Raw genomic sequence first — 24,733 nt, forward strand, 5'->3', positions numbered from 1 at the left:
CATTTTCTGTAATTCATTTCCTGACAGTGAAGGGCTGGAATTCCTTTTGAACTGGAAGACCTTTTATCAGTTGGATTTCCTTTGCGCAGAACAGCTTCCCTGCTGAAACAGGCAATTAGTTCCTTGCAGCAGCCTGTTTATATAACACAGTATGGTGACTGACAGTTAACTGCCAGGCTTTGTTTAAATTTTAAACCTAGAATTTTGACTCTGCATGATGAAGGCATTTCCTTTAGCAGTATGACAGAATAGCATCTCCAATAGTGCTACACTCCCTCAGAACTGAATGAGTGATGTCAGCCTTGATTTGTAACTGCATTTAACAGAGTGTTTTAAAACCTCACAAAGAAAACCGTTCCCTCAGCAGTTTATCACTCACTGAGTAAAGTGTGATGGTAATTTTAAAAACATTTTTCTCCAAAATAGTATTATTTAAAATTACTTTTGACATTGTCAACAACAAGTGTAAAAGGTTCAGTGAACTAGTGAACTTTACCTGCTGTGATATTGTGGTTATATCACTGCATGAGTAATCCAGAGTTCAATCATGCAGATACAAGGTCAAATCCTCCCGTAGCCACCTGAGATTTCTAACTCACTCAACAAATCTGAAATTAAATTAAACTCATTTTCATAATGCCAACCATGATTTGTTTTAAAAGCTCACCTGCTTCACTTCAAGGAAGGGGATATGCTGCCCAGTCCGGCCTCTGTATGACTAGGACCACAGCACTAAAGCTTGGGGCAAGCATTCTCGAGTGAAGCTGTCCAAAGACGTGCAGGTTAGCGTAGAATGGCCATGCTAAATTGTCCATAGTGTCCAGGGGTTTACTGGAGCAATTTACTGCACGTGTTGGAATCTGCACAGAAAACAAAAAAATGCTGGAGATCAGAGGGTCAGGCAGCATCCATGGAGAGAGAGCAATCCTGACAAGGAATGTATATGTCACCATCAAGAGTATTGAAGTTGTACTGAGGTACTGCTGAGTGTTTCTTACTCTATGAAAGTAATGTTGAATTCTATTGCATTTAAAATAATTTGAAATATTTGAGCTATTTGCCTGAACTGGAATTCAGGGTACTGGGCTAATGGTCGGATACTTGGTAATGTGGATGAGCAGAGGGATCTTGGTGTCCATGTACACAGATCTTTGAAAGTTGCCACCCAGGTAAATAGTGCGGTGAAGAAGGCATATGGCGAACTGGCTTTTATTGGTAGAGGAATTGAGTTCCGGAGTACTGAGGTCATGTTGCAGTTGTATAAGACTCTGGTGCGGCCGCATCTGGAGTATTGTGTGCAGTTTTGGTCGCCATACTATAGGAAGGATGTGGAGGCACTGGAACGGGTGCAGAGGAGGTTTACCAGGATGTTGCCTGGTATGGTAGAAAAATCGTATGAGGAAAGGCTGAGGCACTTGGGGTTGTTTTCATTGGAGAAAAGAAGGTTTAGGGGTGACTTGATAGAGGTGTACAAGATGATTAGGGGTTTAGATAGGGTCGACAGTGAGAATCTTTTTCCACGTATGGAGTCAGCTATTACAAGGGGGCATAGCTTTAAATTAAGGGGGGGTAGGTATAGGACAGATGTTAGGGGTAGGTTCTTTACTTAGCGAGTCGTGAGTTCATGGAATGCCCTGCCAGTAGCAGTGGTGGACTCGCCCTCATTATGGGCATTTAAGCGGGCATTGGATAGGCATATGGAGGATAGTGGGCTAGTGTAGGTTAGGTGGGCTTGGATCGGCGCAACATCGAGGGCTAACGTGCCTGTACTGCGCTGTATTCTTCTATGTTCTATGTTCTATGTTCATATTGAATAAATAAGCCGTCCATTCTAACCGCACTGTCGAGCTGCTGGTCTGTATCCTTGCAGGTTCCAGTGCTTCAGGAGCAGATCCAGGTTCCTTTTCTGCCTCCACCACCAAACTGAGCAGTGAGTTCCAGACACCCACCACCCTCAAGGGGGAAAGGACTTTATCCTCACATCCCATCTAACCCTTTGATCAATCAACTCTGTAATAAAATTACGGTGGATGCTGGAAACCTGGAATTCAACAGGTTATGCCCCCATGGCAATTGACCTCTCTCCAAGAGCAAACAAGTTTTGCCTATCCACTCTGTACAATCCCCTCTTTATTTTGTACAGTTCAGTTCTCACCTGTCAGCCTCCTCTGTTCTAAAGAACAAAAACCTAGCCTAACAAATCTGTCCTCAGCTGAAATTGACAACATCTGGCAACATTATACAGTCATAGAGTCATATATCCCTCTCAACTCTTCCTATTCATATACCCATCCAGATGCCTTTTAAATGTTGTAATTGTAATTGTACCAGACCCCACCACTTCCTCTGGCAGCTCATTCCATACACTCACCATGCTCTGTGAGAAAGTGTTGCCCCATACGTCCATTTCATATCTTTCCCTTATCACCTTAAATGTATGTCCGCTAGTTTTGGACTCACCCACCAAAGAAAAAAAGACCTTGGCTATTCACTCCATTCATGTCCCTCATGGTTTTATAAATGTCTATAAGGTCACACCTCAGCCTCCATTGCTCCAGGGGAAAAAGCCCCAGCCTATTTAGCCTCTCCCTGTAACTCAAACCCTCCAGTCCTGGCAACATCCATCTTTTTTGCTCCATCTCAAGATTAACAACAACGTTCCTTTAGAAGGGAAACAGAATTGTACGCAGTATTCTAAACATGGCCTAACCAAAATCCTGTTCAGCTGCAAAATGACATCCCAACTCCTATACTCAATGTTCTGACCAATGAAGGCAAGCATACCAAACACCTACTTCACCACCTGTCTACCTGCAACTCCACTTTCAAGGAATTATGTACCTGCACCCCTAGTCGAAGAGTGCGGTGTTGGAAAAGCATAGCCAATCAGAAAAGGTTTAAACTAGCTCAGCAGGGAGATGGCAACCTGAGTGTTGTTCTAGTGCACAGGACGATGAGAGTAGGGAGGGCTTGGTCAGGATTTCACGGTCACAGGAGTTTGCTGGCAGACAGCAAGCTGGTTAGAAGTGTGTTTACTTCAATACTGAGGGTTACATTCTGTTTTATGCTGTTCAGCTGCATCTCTCGGTCCTCCCCTTTCACCCCATTGGTTACTTTTGCTGTAGTGCGTAGCCTATCACAAGCTCTAGCTTCACTCCACCTTTGTCTAGCTTCGCTCCGCCTCTGTTTACTTCTCCCATTACTCTAAGCCTGTCGCCCCTTACTCTTATTTATCTCATTCCTTATATGTGACTATCCTGGCATAGTTTGCTGTCTTCGTGCGATCATCCTGCCAAACTAAATTCCATCCGTTGGCCACATCCCTCCTGTGACTGGCACACTATTCTCCTGTTACTGGTACATCCTGCTACACGGTCGCTCTGCCCTATTAGTCACAGATAATTCTATCTGTTTTCGCTTCTCAGTGTTTAGTATTGGCATGCGCAGCCTAATTTTATAATGTAAGCTTTTGCAGAAGCAACACCTGTTCCCTTATTCTGCACAATTTTAACCCTATACCTTACAATCCCTCCCCTTTTCTTCTTGGCTACTAAGTGTTGTCTTCTGCATTTGTCTCATACGTTGCCTTCCAGTTCGCTAGCATCATCCCTGAGACTTCATTTATAGTGGCTAATTCCTTAAGGTCACCCATCCCCTCATTGTTCAAGAGGTTGAGTCACTCTGCCTGATTACCTTTTAGAGGCATTTGTTTTGCCAAGGCTGTCTCAATTAGCACTGGGTTAACCCCCGTACACAAGGTATGATACAACAGCCAATTGCTGTCAGTACCCCTGTTACCACTATCAGGGAGGTGAGGATGGAGACTACCACGCCTTTCCACTTTCCAAACCATGATTCCAGCCATCCCGTGAGTGATGTATCCACTCCTGAATTCTCAGCCAATTCTTCCGCCAAAGTGGTCAATCCTCGCAAGGCACGAGAGATTGACCCATCTGGTGCTGTATTATTTGGAATAAAGGTACAACAGCTACCTCCTAACATCACACATACACCCCCTTTTTCGGCTAGGATCATATCTAAGGCCAGTCTGTTCTCCCAGGCCATTCTGCTGGTTGCATCAAGTTGCTTGGAAATACCCTTGACTGCATCTGTAGTGTAATTGATGAATCTTTGCTGGTTGTAAAAAAAATATAGTTTATCCAATCTACATTCTTGTTGACCATTACCCGCCAAAATAGGGCCGATTCAAAACCTGCTGCAATCTGGTTGCGGGCCTTGAACTCATCAGGGACCCCTCTAGGAACTCCTGTAGAGTCGAGATAAATCCTATCATCAAAGGAAGTATCTAATAACGACCTTTTACTCCTCTCATTCTTTGTTACTACCACCTTCTCCTTCTCAAATGCCAAGGTGAATGGGATTGCCAATTGCACAATTGCACATATCCCTCTCCAGTCAGGAGGTAGGGTAGGTCGCAATATTCTGCCTCCACAGTACCACCAGAGATCTGCCCACGGAACCCTGAGTGCTGAATAGTTCCCTCCTTTGTCTGTTTAAGTGTCATTCTGAGTTTCTATATATAACCTCAGCTCCCCCAAGTCTCTAGACCGATTTGTACCCTGTTGGCTTATACACGATGTGTGATTCCCAACCGTGGTCAAAAATGGGGGGAACTTTCAAATCTGTCTTCTCCAAGGGAGGGAACATTAGAGATAAGGACATACAATTCCTATCATTCCATGCAGTCTTATCCTGATACAGGAATATCATACATTCCATGCCCTTCCTGTTTCGGTTCCACCCGAGCGGAAAGGGGACTATGTGGGTAACTGGCCTACCGGAGGCACATGCATAGCAATTGCTTTTATTCAGAGTTTTAACAGTGTACTTTACCCATTCAACCCAGGCATTTGCGCCCCCGTATCCAGTTTCTATTTCAATGGTCTGCTTCAAGTCCTTCACCTCTCTACTTTTTACCACCTTTGGGTTGTTGGGAGGGGCAAATGTTGTATCTTACTATCAAGTTGTTTGGCTCATTTTCCGTTTCCTATGACTATTCGGAAACAGCAGCCCGAAAAACACTTTCCAGTGGCTTCCATTACTATCTTTAAATCGTTACTAAGGAGTTGAGACCCGTTTTTACGGGGAAAGGAGTCTTCAGAGGAGGTATTCATAATGGTGAGATATATCGGGTGGCACTTTTTGTCAGGACAGTCTAGGGCTGGGCGAAAGGGGGCTCTGTGGATAGTGATGCCAGGTGGCGATTTTTACGAACCATACCTTATGTCCGGTAGGGTCTTAAGAAGGATTTCGGAGGAAATATACTCCCTCTGATATTTTACATCTGCGCATTTTACTAGGCTGAAAACATCGGCCTCTATTACTTGCGGATATTCAGACTCAGGGACCGTTAATAACAAATAACAGCATCGTTTGACAAATTCCCAATACTAAGAAAGCTAATATGGTAACCCTAAGCGTCCCCAGCATCCTATGTAGTATTGAAAGACCGAGAGATTTAATATGTAATACAATATGTAGATATCAAAAAGAAACTATCCCATGTCCTCATAAAAATCAGTTACTTAAAGTCTTTTGAGTCTGAGTTTCAGTGATTCTTCTGTTGATTCGGCTGTTCAGACTTCTTTCTTAACCGGGGATTCCACCGGTCCTTTAACCCTGGTGTAGTGAGTCCAGCCTTTCTCCGCCGTGCGTATCGCCGTTTCGGTAGTCAAAAGAGCCTGGTACGGTTCCTAGTGCATAAAGTTCGCAAGTCTATGCCGACCAATCAGTGGGTAGTCAACTAGCCTCAATAACACTCGCCTCTATTCCATTCAATACTGCATATCCATTGTGTTTTTTACCTTCAATCACTCTGGAGGACCCATCAATGAACAGCCTGGCTCCTGCATGTAGAGGTATATCTCTAAAGTCCATTTTTATTTTAGTCTGATATTCTATAATGTCAAGGCACTCATGTTCTGGGTCTGAGGGAGCTTCATCCTCCCCTTTCCAGAAAAAGATAGCTGGATTCAGACAAATGTCTGTGATCAATGTAAGGTCATCCCTCTCTATTAGAATTGCTTCGTATTTTAGAATTCTAGAGTCCGTAAGCCACCGCCCTGCTTTCTGATTTAATATGGTCCGTACCTGATGTGGGGTGCTGACTGTTCAGGCTCCCCCAAAAGCAAGTTTCTGACTTTCTTCTACCAATAAGGCTGTTGCTGCCACTGCCTGCACACACTCCGGCCAGGAATGTAGCTATCCATTCTTTAATTAGCAATGAATTAATGCTGTCATGTTTTAAATTAGATATGAATCAATATGACAGGTCACTGAGAGAGTGTGAAGCAATCCTGCCAATTAATATTGAGTCAGGCTAATACAATTGAGTTATTATAATTATTAATTATATATTATATAAATAAAATAATTATTATCTGTAATTCAGGGTGGAAATGCAACAAGTGAAATGCAACATTTTAGAAACTGTAATTGCGCAGCTCTGTTTGTTTACCAGTCATTTGTGACTTCTCATTCTGTTTCTGTAATTGTTTTGCTCGAGCACGTTCATTTTTAAAACCTCAACAGATTCCATAGCACCATTTGCAATTAATTTAATCCCCAATTTGGTGGCAGTATCTTGCCATAAGCGCAAAACTGATTCTTCGTGCCTCTCATCACAAAACTGTCGCCACAGTCCAATTAACTCTTTCGTCCCTGCTCCCATGTTATCTTGCCAGATCAATTGCTGAGCCGATTTGACCAATTGAACAGCTTTAGGGCCACCTCATGGCCATTCTTCATCATCCAATGTTTTGTTTAGACCTTGTTTTTTTTAAGAAATATTGCAATATTTCTTGCTCCCTATAGCTTCAAATACCAATTTATCAATTTAGGCTTGTCTAACTTTAAAGCCTGTTCCTAACTATACATTTTGGAATCTTACTTGTAAATATATATTTATATATTATAAATTCATTTATTCAGTATTTAATATTTAAAATGTAAAATGCATACAGTTCCCAACTTTGAAATCCACTATTATTACTCAGTTTTAGTCCCTTAATTTAAATCCAAAATTAGTTTTCTTAAGTAGTCCTGACCAGTCATTGCTCAATTACAATGTTTTAGGTCGTGAAATAACCAGAGCTGTCAAAAAAGGATTTGTCTATTCAAGTTAAAAAAAAATTTTAATGCATGAATAATGGCCGAATCCAAGGTCACAGATATTAACCATAGGATTGATTTATTACAATCTAATGATGAACTGAAACTTCAACTGTCATTGAGGGAGGGAACTTTCTGAATAAAGCTATGGCTTAAAATTAAGTGAAAACAAATGAGTCTGGAGCACAAAAAAGGTTATCATGTTGTTTTCCTCCGTATTAAGCTGATTTGAAATTGCTTTTATGTTAGGATAAAAGAGATTAGTTAGAAATTGATAGTAAGGTAGTCATGACCTGTAAAAAGAACGGAGTTAACATTTTATTTCATAATCACTGTAAAATCCTGAACCTTAAAAGAAATCATGTTAAATTTCTATAATAGAAATCAGATTCAAAACAGTCCCAGACCTCAAGCTCCAGGGAACAAAGCACAAACATTCAATCACCAACAAACAAATGTGCATTCAAACCGAATCACAAAGGGTTAAACTTTCCATTAGCTGGACAGCTCTTTTCTCTCTCTCAACACACACACACACACACCATATCTCACAGACACTTTCAGAGCTTCTCGCAACAACAACTCTAGAGGCTTCTCGTTCCATCCCTCTATCTTTTGAATCTTTTTCTGGATGTAACACCCTGTTTGTTGGGGTCTCCACCTCTGTCCTCTTCCCTGTCGACTGGACCCTATAAACGGTCCTCCTCGTCCTCTACCCCTTCCTCTATGTTCTACGTGCTGCCACCATCCACTCCGGTTGCTAGTCACTGGTTCGATTCTTTTCTTGATGACTTCGTCAACCGTGGCTACCATCATTTTCACCTTCTGTTTTTGCTTCTCATCCTCTCTCTTTACAAACAATAGACAATAGACAATAGGTGCAGGAGTAGGCCATTCAGCCCTTCGAGCGTGCACCACCATTCAATATAATCATGGCTGATCATTCCTAATCAGTATCCTGTTCCTGCCTTATCTCCATAACCCTTGATTCCACTATCTTTGAGAGCTCTATCCAACTCTTTCTTAAATGAATCCAGAGAGTGGGCCTCCACTGCCCTCTGGGGCAGAGCATTCCACACAGCCACCACTCTCTGGGTGAAGAAGTTTCTCCTGAGCTCTGTCCTAAATGGTCTACCCCATATTTTTAAGCTGTGTCCTCTGGTTCGGCACTCACCCATCAGTCGAAATATGTTTCCTACTGCCAGAGTGTCCAATCCTTTCATAATCTTATACATCTCAATCAGATCCCCTCTCAATCTTCGAAACTCAAGGGTATACAAGCCCAGTCGCCTCAGTCTTTCAGTGTAAGGTAATCCTGCCATTCCAGGAATTGACCTCGTGAACCTACGCTGCACTCCCTCAATAGCCAGAATGTCTTTTCTTAAATTTGGAGACCAGAACTGCACACAGTACTCCAGGTGTGATCTCACCAGGGCCCTGTACAGCTGCAGAGGCACCTCTTTGCTTCTATACTCAATTCCTCTTGTTATGAAGGCCAGCATGCTATTAGCCTTCTTCACCACCTGCTGTACCTGCATGCTTGCCTTCATTGACTGGTGTACAAGAACACCCAGATCTCTCTGTACTGCCCCTTTACATAAATTGATTCCATTGAGGTAGTAGTCTGCCCTCCTGTTCTTGCTACCAAAGTGGATAACCATACATTTATCCACATTAAACTGCATCTGCCATGCATCTGCCCACTCACCTAAATTGTCCAGGTCACCCTGTAATCTCCTAACATCCTCATCACATTTCACCCTGCCACCCAGCTTTGTATCATCAGCAAATTTGCTAATGTTATTGCTGATACCATCTTCTATATCATTAACATATATTGTAAAAAGCTGCGGTCCCAGCACGGATCCCTGCGGTACCCCACTGGTCACTGCCTGCAATTCCGAAATGGAGCCGTTTATCACTACCCTTTGTTTCCTATTAGCCAACCAATTTTCAATCCAATCTAGTACTTTGCCCCCAATACCATGCGCCCTAATTTTACTCACTAACCTCCTGTGTGGGACTTTATCAAAAGCTTTCTGAAAGTCCAGGTACACTACATCTACTGGATTTCCCTCGTCCAACTTCAGAGTTACATCCTCAAAAAATTCCAGAAGATTAGTCAAGCATGATTTCCCCTTCATAAATCCATGCTGACCCTCTCCTATCCTGTTACTACTATCCAGATGTGCAGTAATTTCATCCTTTATAATAGACTCCAGCATCTTTCCCACCACTGACGTCAGACTAACTGGTCTATAATTTCCTGCTTTCTCTCGCCCACCTTTCTTAAAAAGTGGTATAACATTAGCCACCCTCCAATCCTCAGGAACCGACCCCGAATCTATTGAACTCTGGAAAATAATCACCCAACGCATCCACGATTTCCCGAGCCACCTCCTTCAGTACCCTGGGATGCAGACCATCAGGCCCCGGAGACTTATCAACCTTCAGACCTAACAGCCTCTCCAACACCAAATCCTGGCAAATATAAATTCCCTTAAGTTCAGGTCCTTCAGCCACTGATACCTCAGGGAGATTGCTTGTGTCTTCCCCAGTGAACACAGATCTGAAGTACCCATTTAATTCCTCTGCCATTTCTTTGTTCCTAGTAACATATTCCCCTGTTTCTGTCTTCAAGGGCCCAATTTTTGTCCTAACCATTTTTTTGCCTTGCACATACCTAAAAAAGCTTTTACTATCGTCCTTAATATTCTTGGCCAGTTTACCTTTGTACCTCATTTTTCCTCTGCGTATTTCCTTCTTAGTAATCCTCTGTTGCTCTTTAAAAGCTTCCCAGTCCTCAGTTTTCCCACTTATCTTTGCTATGTTATACTTTTTCTCTTTTAACTTTATATGTTTCTTTACTTCCCTCATCAGCCACGGCCGCCCATGCCTCCTCCTGGGATCTTTCTTCCTTTTAGGAATGAACTGATCCTGCAACTTCTGCATTATACACAGAAATATCCGCCATTGTTCCTCCACGGTCATCCCTGCTAAGGTATTGCACCATTGAACTTTGGCCAGCTCCTCCCTCATAGCTCCATAGTTCCCTTTATTCAACAGAAGTACTGTCACTTCCGACTGTACCCTCTCCCTCTCAAATTGCAGATTGAAGCTTATTGTATTATGGTCACGACTTCCCAATGGCTCCTTCACTTCGAGGTCTCTGACCAATTCTGGTTCGTTACACAATACCAGATCCAGAATTGCCTTCTCCCTGGTCGGCTCCAGCACCAGCTGCTCTAAGAATCCATCTCTGAGGCACTCCACAAAGTCTCTTTCTTGAGGCCCAATACCATCCTGATTCTCCCAGTCATGTTAAAATCCCCCATAACAACTGTAGTGACATCTTTGCGACAGGCCAATTTCAGCTCCTGATTTAACTTACATCCGAAGTTAACACTTTCTGTGCCTCTCTTAATAATTCCTCAAGTGATTTCTCACTCCACCCATCTAATTTCTGAATTTTGTTTTGGATGCCTGGCCATGATTTAGTTACGAAGTGTATCCTCAGTAGTCCTTCAACTACTAGCCCTTCCGACACGAAGCATAATATGATCCCTCCTGACCGAAAGGCTGTTTTCTGTTGACATATAAATTCAAATACTTACAAACACAGTCTTCGTCCGACCCGTACTTTGGCCAGAAGAAGGCGGGACGAAGAATGGATTCCTTAGTCCATACAAAGCAACAGTATTTAATCACCTTTTTCCTATCTTTTTCCCTTGTACAAGTATTATTTTTCCAATTCCACAACATCCTGCCCAACGGACTTTCTGGAGGTATTTCCATTTCTTTTCCCGGAGGCTTTTACTTTACCCTCGGCACAGCCCATATTGAGTTCCTTCGTAGACACTTATTAACTACTAGAACTCAATCCCAGCCTCCAAGGCAGTCTTAAAAATCTCTTTTCCTACCTTGGTCCATGCATGGAGTTGCCTGGCTCCCTGTGCCTACTTACAACCTTTCGCCTGGTTCAGATAGACTCTCATCGGATCTCAATCAGTCAACCAGAAGGGGCAACCCACCGCTGAGGAACACGGGACCGTTCTAAAAGGAACGGCATGCGTCTTCCCAGCCATCGATGGTACCCACCCTGCTGGTGATGATGGATATCCTGGACACAAGCGCCCAAATTGTGAGAAACAAAACTCACATATTAATAAATTTCAGTCCGAGCCAAATTCTGAAGCAGCGAATTTTATTGATACGTACTTGCAAGAATGGGTGCCTAACAAGTAAGCACCTCCATCTGAGGGTTACATTCTGATTTATGCTGTTCAGCTGCGTCTCTCGGTCCTCCCCTTTCACCCCATTGGTTACTTTTGCTGTAGTGCGTAACCTTTCACAAGCTCTAGCTTCACTCCACCTTTGTCTAGCTTCACTCCGCCTCTGTTTACTTCTCCCGTTACTCTAATCCTGTCGCCCCTTACTCTTATTTATCTCATTCCTTATATGTGACTATCCTGGCATAGTTTGCTGTCTTCGTGCGATCACCTGCCAAACTAAATTCCATCCGTTGGCCACATCCCCCCTGAGACTGGCACACTATTCTCCTGTTACTGGTACATCCTGCTACACGGTTGCTCTGACCTATTAGTCATAGATAATTCTATCTGTTTTCACTTCTCACTGTTTAGTATTGGCATGCGCAGCCTAATTTTATAATGTAAACTTTTTGCAGAAGCAACACCTGTTCCCTTATTCTGCACAATTTCAATTCTATACCTTACAGTCAGGAATGAATGTTGCAGGTTCCAGAATTTAGATCTTCCATTAAGAACAGGGAAGGCAATAAAAGAGGGGGAGGTGTGGCCTTGTTAGTCAAGGACAATATAATGGTGGCTGACAGAACTTCTGATGAGGACTTGTCTACTGAGGTAGTATGGGCTGAGGTTAGAAACAGGAAAGGAGAGGTCACACTGCTGGGAGTTTTTTATAGGCCTCCACAGAGTTCCAGGGATGTGGAGGAGAGGATCGGTCAAATGATTCTGGGCAGGAGTGAAAGGAACAGGGTGGTCATTATGGGGGACTTTAACTCACCCAACATTGACTGGAAATGCTATAACTCTAGTACGTCAGATGGATCAGTTTTTGTCCAATGTGTGCAGGGAGGTTTCCTGACACAGTATATTGAAGGGCCGACAATAGGGGAGACCACTCTAGATCTGGTGCTTGGTAAAGAACCAGGCCAGGTCTTTGATTTAATGGTAGGTGAGCACTCTGGAGACAGTGACCATAATTTGGTTATGTTTAGTTGTTGAGCGATGGAAAGGGATAGGTATATGCCACAGGACAAGAGTAGATGGGGGAAGGGCAATTATAATGTGATTAGGCAAGACTTAGGATGCATAGAATAAGACAGCAAAATGTAGGGGATGGGGACAATCAATATGTGGAGCTAGTTTAAGGGACAGATATTGCATGTCCTTGATGGCTATGTCCCTGTCAGGCAAGAAGGAAGTATAAAGTAAGGGAATCGTGGTTTACTAAAGAAATTGCATCTCTTGTTAAGCGGAAGAGGGAGGCTTATGTGATTTTGAGACAAGATGGTTCAGATGAGGCGATGGAGAGTTACAGATTAGCAAGGAAGGATTTAAAGAGAGAGTTAAGAAGAGCAAGAGAGGACACGAGCAGTCTTTAGCAGGTAGAATGAAGGAGAAGAGCTGGAAATGTGTTGCTGGAAAAGCGCAGCAGGTCAGGCAGCATCCAGGGAACAGGAGAATCGACGTTTCGGGCATAAGCCCTTCTTCTCAGGAGAACCCTAAAGCTCTCTATAGGTATGTGAGGAATAAAAGGATGACTAGGGTAGGAATAGGGCCAGTCAAAGACAGAAGTGGGAAGTTGTTTGTGGACCCTGTGGAGATCGGAGAGGTGCTAAATAAATATTTCTCACTGGTTTTCACTCAGGAAAAGGAGAATATTGTAGAGGAGAAGAATGAGATACGAGATATTAGATTGGAAAGGATCAAGGTGAGTAAGGAGGAGGTGTTATCAATTTTAAAAGGAATGAAAGTAGACAAGTCCCTGGGCTGGATGGAATTCATCCGAGGATTCTTTGGTAAGCTAAGGAGGATATATTGGAGCCTTTGGCCTTAATCTTTGAGTCGTCATTGTCTACAGGTTTAGTACTAGAGGACTAGAGGATTGCAAATGTTGTGCCCTTGTTCAAGAAGGGCAGTAGAGATGATGCAGGAATTATAGACCAGTGAGCCTTATGTCTGTTGGAGGTAAGGTTTCTAAGAGATAGGATTTATAATCATCTAGCAAGCAACAATTTGATTGCAGATAATCAACATGATTTCGTCAAGGGCAGGTCATGTCTCACAAATCTCATTGAGTTTTTTGAGAAGGTGACCAAGCATGTGGATGAGAGTAGGACAATTGATGTGGTGTACATGGACTTCAAAAAAGCCTTTGATAAAGTTCTACATGATAGGCTGTTGGAGAAAATGCAGAGACATGGGATTGAGGGTGATTTAGCAGTTTGGATCAGAAACTGGCTTTCTGTGAGAAGGCAGCGAATGGTGATGGATGGAAAATATTCAGTCTGGAGTCCAGCTACTAGTGGTGTGTCACAAGAATCTGTTTTATTATCGCTGCTGATGGTCATTTTATATAGGACTTGGACGCAGGCATAGGTGGATGGGTTAGTAAGTTTGCAGATGACACTGAAGTCGGTGGAGTAATGGACAATGTGGAAGAATGTTACAGGTTGCAAGGGGACTTGGATAAACTGCAGAATTGGTTTGAGAGGTGGCAAATGGAGTTCAATGTAGATAAATGTGAGGTGATTCACTTTGGGAAGAACAACAAGACTGGGTCAGTGGAAAGATTCTTGGCAGTGTGGATGTGCAGAGGAATCTTGGAGTCCATGTACATATATCCCTGAAAGTTGCCACCCAGGTTGATATTGCTGTTAAGATTAGATTACCTACAGTGTGGACACAGGCCCTTCGGCCCAACCAGTCCATACTGATCCTCTGAAGAGTACCCACCCAGACCCAGTTCCCTCTGACTAATGCACCTAACATTATTAGCAATTTAGCATGGCCAATTCACCTGACCTGCGCATTTTTGGACTGTGGGAGAAAACTGGAGCACCCAGAGGAAACCTACACAGACACGAGGCATACGGTGTGTTAGGTTTCATTGATAGAGGGATTGAGTTCCAGAGCAGTAATGTCATGCTGCAGCTATACAAAACGCTAGTGTGGTCACTTGGAATATTGTGTGCAGTTCTGGTCGCCCCATTACAGGAAGGATGTGGAAGCATTGGAAAAGGTGCAGAGGAGATTTACCAGGATGTTGCCTGGTCTGGAGGGAAGGTCTTATGAGGAAAGGCTGAGAGATTTGGGTCTGTTTTCCTTGGAGAGAAGAAGGCTAAGAGGGGATTTGATAGAGGCATACAAGAAGATCAGAGAATTAGGTACGGTAGACAGTGAAAGTCTTTTTCCTAGGATGATGACATCAGCTTGTACGAGGGGGCATAGCTAGAAATTGAGGAGTGATAGATTTAAGACAGATGTCAGAGGCAGGTTCTTTACTCAGAGAGTGGTAAGGGTGTGGAATGCCCTGTCTGCCAATATAGTTAATTCAGCCACATGAGGGGCATTTAAACAATCCTTGGATAAGCACATGGAAGAGGATGGGATGTAGGGAGATGGGCTTCGATTAGTTCTCAGATCGGCCCAACATCGAGGGCCAAAGAGCCCGTTCTGCGCTGTATTGTTCTATGTTGTTCTATGTTTGATGGACCAGGTGAATCAATGTTTTGGGCATAAGCTCTTCCACAGGAATTGTGCCTCTAAGTCTCTATGTTCAGCAAAACTCCCCAGGACCCTACCATTTCCTGTATAAATCCTGCCTTAGTTTGCCTTACCAAAATGAAAATTCCACATTTATCCATGTGGTCCATTGGCCTATCTGATCAAGGTCCCATTGATCTTCTTCACTCTCCACTTCACCACCTATTTTGATGTCATTTGCAAATTTACTATCTATACCTCCTGTATTCACATCCAAATCATTTATATAAATGATGAAAAGCAGTGAACCGAGCACCAATCCTTGCGGCACACTGCTGGTCACAGGCCTCCAGTCTAGGAATCAACTTCCTGACACCAACCAAGGGGAGGCATGGCCACATAGTGTTATCACTGCATGTTTAATCCAGAGACCCTCAGATTTGAATCCCACCATGGCAGAGGATAGAACTTGAATTTCATAAAAGTCGAAGAATCTAATTTTGAGTCTCATGATGATCATGAAACTATTGCCAATTGTCAGGAAAAACCCATCTGGTTCACTCATTTAGGGAAGGAAATCAGCCATCCGTACCTGGTCTGGCCGACATGTGGTCCAGGACAACAGCAATGTGGTTGATTCTCAGCTGCTGCCTGGACAATTAGAGATGACAATGCTGGCCTAACTAGCGATGCCCTCATCCTGTGAATGGATAATTGTAAAAATCCTCTGTCTCCTACCTACAGGCCAATTTTGTATCCAACTGCCATCTCTCCCTGATCTAACCTTATTAACTAATCTACATTACAGACACTTACGCTGCATTCAAAAGGCTAAGAGCATTGTGGAAGACCCCACACACCCCTCACTCAAACTCTTCTTCCTCCTGCCACCTGGCAGAAGGTACCAGAACATTCGGTCTCTCACCAGATTGTGCAACAGTTTCTTCCCCCAAGCCATCAGGCTCCTTAACACAGTATGATCAGATTCTTTCCCATCTGAAATTCTTTACACAACTTCTGAATTGCTGCGAGAAAAATGTCTCTTCTGTATCATTCTTCTACGACACTATAACTTCCGTGTTTTGCACTTCCTATGCACTTTATGCTGTGTATGATTGTGTACAAAGTTAAAAATCACACAACACCAGGTTATAGTTCACCCCAGTCCAACACCGGCATCTCCAAATTATGATTGTGTATTTTGTATTGTCCATGCAGCACTGTCAGTCCTGGAGAAATGCTGTCTCGTCTTTACTGTATCATATGGTAGAAATGACAAATAAAACGCTGCTCTATTCTACTGTCTACCATGTGGAACCTTTTTGAACACTTTGCTGAAGTCCATGTTGACAATATCTGCTCTGCCTTCTTCAATCTTCTTTGTCACCTCTTCAAAAAACTCAATCATGCTATTGAGATATGATTTCCCACGCACAAAGTCATGTTGACTCTCCCTAATCAGTCCTTGCCTTTCCAAAGACATTAAATCCTGTCCCTCAGAATCCCTCCAACACCTTACCCACCACTGACATAAGGTTCACCCAACTATAGTTCCCTGGTTTCTCCTTACAGCCTTTCTTAAATAATGGTACCACATTAGCCACCCTCCAGACTTTGGCATCTGACCCGTGGCTCTCGATGATACAAATATCTCAGCAAGGAAGCCAGCAATTTCTTCCCCAGCTTCCCACAAAGTTCTAGGAAACGCCTGATCCGTCCCTGAGGATTTTCTATCTGTTTCAAGGCCACGAGCACCTCCTCTTCTGTAATAGGAGCTCTTTTCAAGACATCACTGTTTATTTCCCCAAGTACCCTAGTGCCATGTCCTTTTCCACAGCAAATAGTCATTTGGTATCTTACCCATCTGCTGTGGTTCCACACATAAACAACCACGTTGATCTTTCAGAAATCATGGACTTATACATTTAATGGTAAGGTCCTGAGGAATGTTGCTAAACAAAGAGACCTTGGAGTGGAGGTTCATAGTTCCTTGTAAATAGAGTCGCAGGTCGATAGGATAGTGAAGAAGGTGTGAGTATGCTTTCTTTTATTGGTCAGAGTATTGAGTATACAAGTTGGGAGCACATCTTGCAGTTGTACATGACATTGGTTCTGCCATTTCTAGAATATTGTGTGTAATTCTGGTCTCCTTCCTGTCAGGTGGATGTTGTAAAACTTGAAAAGTTCAGAAAACATTAACAAGGATGTTGCCAAGGTTAGAGGATTTGAGCTACAGGTTGACTAGGCTGGGGCTGTTTTTCCTGGAGCATAGGAGGCTGAGGGATGATGTTATAGAGGTTTATAAAATTAGAAGGGGTGTGGTCTATTTGGGTCACAAGATATACCAGGAAATAGGTAGGGCATGTCAGAAAGGCAAGGTCACGGTGATCATGGGGGACTTCAACATGCAGGTGGACTGGGTGAATAATGTTGCTGGTGGATCCAAAGAAAGGGAATTCATGAATGGCTTTTTGGGACAGCTTGTGATGGAGCCCACAAGGGAGCAGGCTACACTGGACTCAGTGCTATGTAATGAGCCAGACTTTGTAAAAGATCTTAAAGTAAAGGAACACTTAGGAGGTCGCGATCATCATCAGGTAGAGTTCAGTCTGCAGTAAAAAGCTTTGTCTTGTGAACAATACAGGAAGATCACAGAGTTAAGTAGCAGAGATAAGTAAATAATAGGTCAACAACAACAAAAACAAAAACACAGGTACAGGTGAATGTCAAGAGTTTGTGAGTCCATTGAGTATTCTAACAACAGTCGGGTAGAAACTGTTTCGAAACCAGCTGGTGTGTGTGTTCAGGCTTTTGTAGAAATAGAGGTTGTAGAAATACATTGCCAAGGTGAGATGGATCTTTGAAAATGCTGGTGGCCTTTCCTTGACAGCGGGTCTGGTAGATGGATTGCAGGTGGGAGGTTGGCTTTTGTGATTGTCCAGGTTGAGTTCACCACTCTCTGTAACCATCTCTGGTCTTGAATGGTACAATTGCCATACCAGGTAGTGATATATACAGATAGAATGCTCTCGATGACACACCTATAAAAGTTAGTAAAGGTATTCACCACCGTGCCAAAGTTCGTCAGCTGCCTGAGGAAGAAAAGATGTTGTTGGGCCTTTGTAACCAGTGTGTCCACATGAAGAGTCCAAGAAAGTTTGTTGTGGATGATTACTCCCAGAACTTGACACTCTGCACTCGTCCCACCTCTGTGCTGTTAATGTGTGGGGGGGGATAAGTAACATCCCGCTGAAAGTCAATAATGAGTTCCTTGGTCTTGCCGACATTGAGAGCTAGGTTATTCTCAGTGCACCATTTTTCCAGGTCTTCCACCTCCCATCTGTAGCCTGTTTCGTCGATATCTGAAATTCAACTGACTATGGTGGGTGTCATCAGCGAACTTGTAAATGGCATTAGTCTGGTATTTGGTGACGCAGTCATGGGTATACAGTGAGTACAGTCACTAGAGTCAGGGAAGGTCCCAGATGATTAGAAAATCGCTGTTGTAACCCACTTGTTCAAGAAAGGATCAAGACAAAAGATGGAAGATTATAGGCTGATTAGCCTAACCTCGGTTTTTGGTAAAATTCTATAATCCATCATTAGGGATGAGATTTCTAAATTCTTGGAAGTGCAGGGTCACATTAGAACAAGTCAGCATAGATATAGCAAGGGGGTGTCGTGCCTGACAAACCTGTTAGAATTCTTTGAAAAGATAACAAGTAGGTTAGACCATGGAAACCCAGTGGATGTTATCTATCTAGACTTCCAAAAGGCCTTTGATAAGGTGCCTCACGGGAGGCTGCTGAGTAAGGTGAGGGCTTATGGTGTTCAAGATGAGCTACTGGCATGGATTGAGGATTAGCTGTCTGACAGAAGGCAGAGAGTTGGGATAAAAGGTTCTTTTTCAGAATGGCAGCCGGTGACAAGTGGTGTCCCGCAGGGTAAGTGTTGGGGCCGCAGCTGATCACTTTATATATTAATGATCTGGATGAAGGGACTGGGGACATTCTGGCGAAGTTTGCCGATGATACAAAATTAGGTGGACAGGCAGGTAGTACTGAGGAAGTGGGGAGGCTGCAGAAGGAACTAGACAGTTTGGAGGAGTGGTCCAGGAAATGGCTGATGGAATTCAATGTGAGCAAATGCAAGGTCTTGCACTTTGGAAAAAAGAATAGAAGCATGGACTACTTTCTAAACGGTGAGAAAATTCGTAAAGCCAAAGTACAGAGGGATCTGGGAGTGCTAGTTGAGGATTCTCTAAAGGTAAACATGCAGGTTGGGTACATGGTTAAGAAAGCAAATGTAATGTTGTCATTTATCTCAAGAGGGTTGGAATATAAAAGCAACGATGTGGTTCTGAGACTTTATAAAGCTCTAGTTAGGCCCCATTTAGAATACTGTGTCCAATTTTGGGCCCCACACCTCAGGAAGGACATACTGGCACTGGAGCGTGTCCAGCGGAGATTCACACGGATGATCCCTGGAATGGTAGGCCTAACATACAATGAACAGCTGAGGATCCTGGGATTGTATTCCTCAGAGTTTAGAAGGTTGAGGGGAGATCTAATAGAAACTCACAAGATAATGGATGGCTTAGAAAGGGTGGACACTAGGAATTTGTTTCCGTCAGACGGGGAGACTTGGACTAATGGGCACAGTCTTAGAATTAGAGGGGGTCAATTTAAAACAGAAATGAGGAGATATTTCCTCAGCCAGAGAGTGGTGGGCCTGTGGAATTCATTGCCATGGAGCGCAGTGGAGGCGGGGACGTTAGATGTCTTCAAATAGAGATTGATAAATTCTCAATCTCGCAAGGAATTAAGGGTTACAGGGAGAATGCTGTTAAGTGGAATTGAAATGCCGATCAGCCATAATTAAATGGCGGAGTGGACGTGATGGGCCAAATGGCCTTACTTCCACTCCTATGTCTTATGGTCTTATGGTCTTTTCCCTGGGGTGGAGGAGTCCAGAACTAGAGGCACCCCCTCTCACCTGGGTAAAAACAAGGACTGCAGATGCTGGAAACCAGAGTCTAGATTAGAGTGGTGATGGAAAAGAACAGCCGGTCAGGTAGCATCCTGCTCCTCAGATGCTGCCTGACCTGCTGTGCTTTTCCGGCACCACTCTAATCTAGCCCCCTCTCACCAATGTTATTTACGTTGGTAATAGAGCCGCAGGCAGAGGCCATTCGTCCAAACATCCACATAACCGCTCCAGAAGTGGAATTAAGGGCACCCAAAATTACACTGTATGCGGATGATGTCCTTCCGTTTTTATCAAACCCGATGACCTCCGTACCCCATTTGATATAATGTATCAGTTCATTGAGGGCTATTTCAGGACATAAGATTAACTTTACAAAATTAGAGGCTATGTCTTTGGGGAACCTTAAGGATGTGCCAGAAGTTGAAGGCGGCCCTAGGTTCCCTTTTAAGTGGTCACAGGCAGGATTCCAATACCTAGGCATTTTTATTACCCCAAAGTTTGATCTGTTATTTCAGACTAACTTTGCTCACTTGCTTGACAATATTAGGCAAGATCTCCAGACATGGGAGGCTCTTCTAATTTCATGGCAGGGCCGAATATCTCTCATTAAGATGAATGTTCTTCCTCATTTGCTTTATCCCATGTGTATGCTCCCTATAATGTTTCCCAGGTCAACGCTGCAGAAGCTTATGGGATGGTTTGGTTCCTTTGTCTGACATCATAGGCGGCCCCTCATCAAACTTACTAAATTGCAGTTGCCTCAAGGAGGGGGAGGAGTTGATTTCCCAGACATCAGGAGGTATCAATTGAGTTCCCTGCTGTCCTTTGTCTGGGTAGGTAATTATCCAAACTCAATATGGCTGGATACAGAGGCCTCCCAGGCAAAATGCCCTCTTATTAACCTGTTTTTCATGGATAAGATGAGGACAGTTGTGGACCACTGCCGGAACCCCATTGTCATTAGTACAGTCAAGGCATGGAGGGCGAGGCGTCAGAGTGAGGGTTGTTTATCCAAGACTTCACCACTTACACCCATAGTTGGCATGTTCCGACCAGGGATGATGGACTCAGGGTTCAAACTATGGGCAGTGAGAGGAGTTTCTAGTTTGGGAGACTTGTTTGAGGGGGAGGTTATGATGTCGTTTGAGCAACTGAGCTGCAAATACGGGTTGCCCAGCAGAGACCTTTTCCGTTTTTTTCAGGTTAGGGATTTCATCCAAAAGAAGACTACGCTTCTCACTAAGCTTATAAGCCTGATACAGAGAGGTTGTTGCTACGCTCCATAAGCACCCTTTCAGTTCGTGCCCTCTATCATCTGCTGGGTGGCAGGGCCTAGCAGGATATTAACCGGTTATGTGAGGTCTGGGAGCAAGAGCTGGGAGTGGAGATCTCTTCTGAAACATGGGAGAACATATGGGAGAATACTTGAAAGATCTCAATCTGTAATAGGACATGCTACGCAGTTAAAAGTTTTGCACAGGGCTCATCTGGCACCAGACCCTCTGGCGAAGTTTATAAAAGGGGCACCTTCAATGTGCCCCAAATGTAAAATAAGTGTAAGTACTCTTACCCATTGCTTCTCGACATGCCACAGGCTCCGTGTTTATTGGTGTGCTGTGGCGGGAGAGATAGGGAGGGTATTGAGGACTGAAGTCAAAGTAGACCCGATATCTCTCCTCTTAGGTCGACCGAATTTACCATCTTTAGACAGGCATGGGAAGAAACTATTTAATATTCTTGCATACTGTGCACGGAAGAATATTCTGATGAATTGGGTGCCTGAGAACCCGTCGGGCTTATATGGAGCACATTCCCTTGGATGTTTTTACAAACATGATGCACCACACAACAGACCATTTTTATAAGACATGGCAGCCCTACTTGAGTTATTTGGATATAGATTTGTCAGTTATCCTAACTAGGGGATTTGTCTAACCAGGTTGGTTAGATTTGTCAAGCCCTGGGCCTTGGAGGGGGTCTCCTGAGTTAATATGGGTACTTATACAATGCTCCCGTTCCTTTGTTTGGGAGCTTTCCGCTGAGCCTAGCTGTTCTGTATTTTGTGGGCTTTTTTTTTGCTTTTCTTTTTTTTTTGGTATTGCTTTGCACAGTGTTATGGTTTGTTTTGTGTTATAGGGTAGGTTCGTAGTTGGTAGACAGTAGCTGTATTGTAATTTGTGTTTTGTTTTTATTATACTGATATTTGTTATTGATTGTATTTTTCAATAATTTTATATGTTTGTAAAGTTAAAAAAAATTGCAAATAAATATATTTACCAAAAAAAGGCATTTGGATGGGTATATGAATAGATAGGGTTTAGTGGGATATGGGCCAAGTGCTGGCAAATGGGACTAGATTAGATTTGGATGCCTGGTTGGCATGGACGAGTTGGACTGAAGGGTCTGTTTCCGTGCTGTACATCTCTATGACTCTATGACACTATATTCTCTCCCTAGTTACTCTTTTGCTTTTATTGTACTTATAGAATTCTTCAAAATTTGTTCTGTACTCTCTGAAGACAAGTTGAAGTTTGTTGTACGTTTAGTCATTTTGAGTTTGAAATATTTTGTTGATCAACTTTGATACATTTTATGAATAAACATATTTTTATGAGAATAAAGTCAAGAACCACATCAATATGGGTGAATCCGAAAAGGCTGGGCAAGGCAGTTCCTCACCACTTCCCCGAAGGTAATTAAGGATGGGCAATAAATACTGGTCTAGCCCACATCCTGTGACTAAATACACACCACACTGGAGGGAATCCCTAGTCTTGGCTCTGGGCTCGATTGAGTTTCTGCACTTAAAAGGAGTGAATTTCTCCTTACAAGAAGAGAGAGATCCACCTGAATGAAGTACGTATTGAATTCCTCCAACTTCAGTCAGGTTTCAGACATTAAAAACAAAATGCTGCTGCAGTCTGGACTGACGACATTTGCAGCGTCTCCTGACAGTGAGTATTAACAACGCAGCAATGACTGAACACACGGTGGCACCAGTGTGCAAGCACCACTAACATGGTGAGACAGTGATTCATCCACGTGCTGAGTCACCTCAAGACAAAGAACAGATAAATAGTGAGATCATTTACGATATCTGTAGACTTCCAAAGGGTTATCAGTGTGTGGGGCAGGTGAAGAAGGATTAGTACCTGTGATTTACATTAAAGATTTACACCAATTCAAGCAGTTTTTAAGAATGAATCATTGTTGTAATGTCAGAAACGCAGCAGCCAATTTGCACAGAGCAAGATCCCACAACAAGCAAAATGATAATGACCAGGTAATCTGTTTCTGTGGTGGTCATGGGGGGAGAAATATTGATCAAGATGCCAGGGAGAAATTTGCCACCTCTTAGAATCATGCAGCATGAAATCAGACCCTTTGGCCCACCATGTCCGTGCTGACCAACAAACACCGATATGCTCCAAGCCCATTTGCCTGCTCTAGGTCCATAGCTCACTGTGTCCTGCCACTTTCAGTACTCATTCAAATGCTTCTTAAATGTCACAAGAGTACCTACCTTCACCACCCTCTCCAGTGCAGGCTCAAATGGCCGATTCCTTTTCTGAGATACTATGTTCCTCTCAATGGCAGCCTTGACAAGACAGCACTCCCTCAGGAATGAAAACAAAAAAAAAAGGGTCGGGCAGCATCCATGGAGAGAGACCAAGCTAACGTTTCAAGTCTCAATAACTCTTCTAGCTGGTTGTCACAACCAGATTGCAACTCATACCATCATCATTTCCTTTACTTAGATTTAGGACTCCAGTCTCAGAATCAACGACGTCATTCTCCAGTTGAATGAAGAATTCTAACATATTATGGTCACTATTCTCCCAAGAGGTCTCACACGGCTAGATTGCCAACTATTCTTTTCTGATTATACATTACTCAGTTCTAGGATGTCCTGTCCTCCACTTGTTTCCTCAACACATTGATCCAGAAATCCGCCCCATTTCCACTTCAGGGAGTCCTCCTCTGTAACATTGTTATTGATTTGATTTGTTCAATTGATTTGCAAATTACTGTCAGAGTTGTACCTTACTTCCTTGTATCTCTCATTTCCTGTTTAATGTCTTCCCCAACATAAACATGATGATTTGGGGGTCTATACACAAGCCCCACTATCATTTTCTGTCCCTTGATGTTTCTAAGCTTTACCCACACTGATTCCACTTCACTGCAGCTAATATCTTTACTCACTATTGCTTTCATGCCCTCTTTAATCAGCAATGCTATCCCAATTCCTTTTCCTTTTTGTCTGTCCTTCTTAACCATTGAATGCCACAGGACAATCAGTTCCCACTCCTGGTCAGCCAGCAGCTTCTCCATGATCCCAAGTATATGGTATCCATTTGTACCTATTTGTGTGACTAATTCATCCACTTTATTGCAAATGCTCTATGCACGAAGACACAAGGCCTTCAGGCTGGTCTTTTAATCATTCTTTGTGCTGGTGTATTATTTTGTACTATTTTGATCTTGCCCCTGAATTTTCTGCCATCACTTTTCTTACTTCTCATTCCATCTTTTGATTTTGCCCTCTTTCCCTCTCTACTATCTCGCTGTTTAGTTTTCCATCCTCTTGCCATTTTAGTTTAAACCCTCCCCATCTGCCTGAGCAAATGATTCCCCAGGACATCAGTTCCATTCCTGCCAGAACTGTTTAAGGTAAGGCTGTTCAGAGCCCTGTACAGTTTGATCATGATCTTACATGAATTATATTTAACTCACAGTCAATTCCTTTGAATGAAAAAGAAGAGAAATAAAAATCAAGGAAAATCTGTCACTGCCAGAAAGGAGCTGCAACAACAAACTATAACTACTTATAAAACTAACTCACCAAACAGGAATAAGTA

At 43.1% G+C, this 24,733-nt stretch overlaps 1 long non-coding RNA gene across 1 annotated transcript; it reads right to left on the reverse strand.

The window, feature by feature from the left end:
* On the reverse strand, window positions 1-23,470 carry LOC148152026 (uncharacterized). The gene is made up of 3 exons (XR_015759227.1): window positions 23,395-23,470; window positions 668-860; window positions 1-102 (listed from the first exon to the last, which is right to left on the reverse strand). It is a non-coding gene; the product is annotated as an uncharacterized LOC148152026 (long non-coding RNA).
* Between the last annotated feature and the right edge of the window lie 1,263 nt (window positions 23,471-24,733).

The sequence above is a fragment of the Chiloscyllium plagiosum genome, unplaced genomic scaffold (genome assembly GCF_037043375.1).
Source record: "Chiloscyllium plagiosum isolate Xiang-an unplaced genomic scaffold, Cpla_swu_hap1 HiC_scaffold_2, whole genome shotgun sequence".
In the NCBI taxonomy this organism is placed as follows: domain Eukaryota; kingdom Metazoa; phylum Chordata; class Chondrichthyes; order Orectolobiformes; family Hemiscylliidae; genus Chiloscyllium; species Chiloscyllium plagiosum.